This window comes from Carlito syrichta, unplaced genomic scaffold, assembly GCF_000164805.1.
Source record: "Carlito syrichta isolate Samal-C Ts95f unplaced genomic scaffold, Tarsius_syrichta-2.0.1 Scaffold316501, whole genome shotgun sequence".
NCBI lineage: Eukaryota > Metazoa > Chordata > Mammalia > Primates > Tarsiidae > Carlito > Carlito syrichta.
In genome coordinates, this window is record NW_007260597.1 from 1,346,601 (window position 1) to 1,349,612 (window position 3,012).

At 44.8% G+C, this 3,012-nt stretch overlaps 1 pseudogene across 1 annotated transcript; it reads left to right on the forward strand.

The window, feature by feature from the left end:
* The first annotated feature begins 363 nt into the window (after positions 1-363).
* On the forward strand, positions 364-1,598 carry LOC103277178 (annotated as a pseudogene). The gene has a single exon (XR_002481346.1). The product of XR_002481346.1 is annotated as a 60S ribosomal protein L3-like (transcript).
* The last annotated feature ends 1,414 nt before the right edge of the window (positions 1,599-3,012 follow it).

Below are 3,012 nucleotides of genomic sequence, written 5' to 3' on the forward strand. Positions count from 1 at the left end.
GGTGCTACTGGCATCTAATGGATAGAAAAACAGAAATGGTGTTCAGCATCCCACAACATACAGGATTCCACAACAAAGGGTTAGTTGGGCCAAAATAACAATAGTGCCTATGTTGAGAAACATGGTATAAAACTCTTTTTTTTTTTTTTTTTTAACTTCGTTCCACATGAATAACTAAGTTGTGGGTTTTCAATCCCTGACCATGGAAAAATCATTAAGAATATGCCTTCAATTTTAAAATGTCAGTTATTCTTTTTTTCCCCTTTCAAAGTACTTTGTGCTCTGAAATGAATTCTGGTCAATTCATCAGTGGCTTATATAAGAAGAGGATGAGGCTCTCTACCAGTAGAACTCGACGGCGGTATGTCTCACAGGAAGTTCTCCGCTCTCAGACATGGATCCCTGAGCTTCCTGCCTCAGGAGCGCAGCAGCAGGCATCGTGGGAAGGTGAAGAGCTTCCCCAAGGATGACCCTTCCAAGCCTGTCCACCTCACAGCCTTTCTGGGATAGAAGGCTGGCATGACCCACATCGTGCAGGAAGTTGATAGGCCAGGATCCAAGGTAAACAAGAAGGAAGTTGTGGAGGCCATGACCATTGTGGAGATGCCACCCATGGTGGTTGTAGGCATTGTGGGCTACGTGGAAACCGCCCCCCTCCCACCCCCCAGGCCTCTGGACTTTCAAGAACATCTTTGCTGAGCAAATCAGTGACGAGTGCAAAAGGCGCTTCTATAAGAACTGGCATAAGTCCAAGAAGCAGGACTTCACCAAGTACTGCAAGAAATGGCAGGATGAGGATGGCAAGAAACAGCTGAAGAAGGACTTCAGCAGCATGAAAAAGTACTGCCAGTTCATCCGAATCATTGTGCACACCCAGATGCACCTGCTTCCCCTGCGCACCTGATGGAGATCCAGGTGAACTGAGGCACGGTGGCCGAGAAACCGGACTGGGTTCAGGAGAGGCTGGAGCAGCAGGTCCCTGGGAACCAAGGGCTTGGGCAGGATGAGATGATTGACATCATCGGAGTGACGAAGGGCAAAGGCTCCAAAGGGGTCACCAGTCGTTGACACACCAAGAAGCTGCCCCGCAAGACCCACCGAGGGCTGTGCAAAGTTGCCTGCATTGGGGCACGGCATCCTGCCCATGTGGCCTTCTCTGTGGCACGGGCTGGGCAGAAAGACTACCATTACCGCACTGAGATCAACAAGAAGACCTATAAGATCGGCCAGGGCTACTTTATCAAGGATGGCAAGTTGCTCAAGAATAACGCTTCCACTGACTATGACTTGTCTGACAAGAGCGTCAACCCTCTGGGTGGCTTTGTCCACTATGGTGAAGTGACCAATGACTTCGTCATGCTGAAAGGCTGTGTGGTGGGGGACCAAGAAGCGAGTGCTGACCCTGCGCAAGTCCTTGGTGGTGCAGACCAAATGGTGTGCTCTGGAGAAGATTGACCTTAAGTTCATCGATACCACCTCCAAGTTTGGCCATGGCCACTTCCAGACCGTGGAGGAGAAGAAAGCATTCATGGGACCACTCAAGAAAGACCAAATTGCAAAGGAAGAAGGAGCTTAATGCCAGGAACAGACTGTGTAGCTGGTGGAATCTCAAGAAAGGTGGTTTTCCAATGATTAAAAAAAAAAAAAAAAAAGGAAGAGGACAAGCTGTGGCAAGGACTAAGAAAAGGAGACGACAACAACAAAAAGTATTTCATCATATTTATGCCGATTCTGTTATGCTTTACATTTTCATAAACATAGGAAATTCTTATGAAAAATGCCAGCCCTCACGTAGGGAATGAGAAACTTGCCAGTATTAATCAATTGATATAATTACATACTGGCACGGGAGATTTGTGCACTGCACTGTTAAAAAATGCATCATGTACAAAAGATGGTGGATTACAAATGATTGGAGGTCTGTTCAGAAGAAACATCGTCAATCCTCTGGCTTTTGAGATGGTACTTTGAAATACCTTTTCTTGAAGTGGGAGTTCCCACTGACCACAGTTACACAAGATTCATGGCTACCTTTCTTTTTTTAAAGACTGCTTTTGAAATGTGACTGGCATAAGATGAAAAACAACCAAAAACATGTTTCCTTTGGTCAGAACTTTGCTAAATTTATTTGGGAAATGATTCTTCTTGTCTCCCAGCTTCACCTGGCCGTTTCACAAAACTCAGTGGACACATCATGAGTAAAAACTACAAACTAGAGAGTGCATGTTATGGATAAAAGCCAAAATAGATAAAAACTGTTAAGACATATCATGGGATCAAACCAAACAAAACATAACTGTGTCTAGCCCATAGGCCACTAGCTTGAAATTGATAGACAAATAAGCTCAAAAGCCTTTTTCAGTACAAAAATTCTATGGTTTGATCTTTAGAAAGAAAGCTCACTGCTGCGTGTGTGTTTTAAAATGCAGTCACTTCCCTTATTGTGTCATTTTCTGCTAAAAATTGACAGTGGCTCCCCACTGTTCTGCAAATGAAGTCCTAGCTTATAAAAATGCAGAGCTCTAAAATCTGACCCAAGCCTCCCCCTTTCTCCTAATTTCACAGCATCCTCTGACATTAAGTCCTAGCTTTTAGCCCCAGAAAATTATTTCATATTGTCTAAGCAAAAACATCACCTTCATATCGTCTGTCCCCTCCTTAAGTGTTGCCCAGTCACTGTCTCAAAACAGACTGTTCCTTCCTACCACATCTTCTCCAAAGCTTGTCACTCTCCATTCTCAAACAGCTTCCTCTTCAAGTCCTTCCTAATTCCCTCAGGGAGAAGATGCCTGCCTGTAGCACTTGAATACGCCTCTGGCCACACTCTACCTGAGAGGGTGAGATGGATAAGAATTCAGGTCTGGGAATCAGCTCCACCGTTCACTAGCCCTTAACTTTGGGCAACTTATTTAACCTGCTATGCCTCATCTTCCTCATCTCACTAATAAGGATGTCACCCAGGTATTGACTGAAACATTTGTCCACAGCAGTTGACTATCAAATCTCCTCATC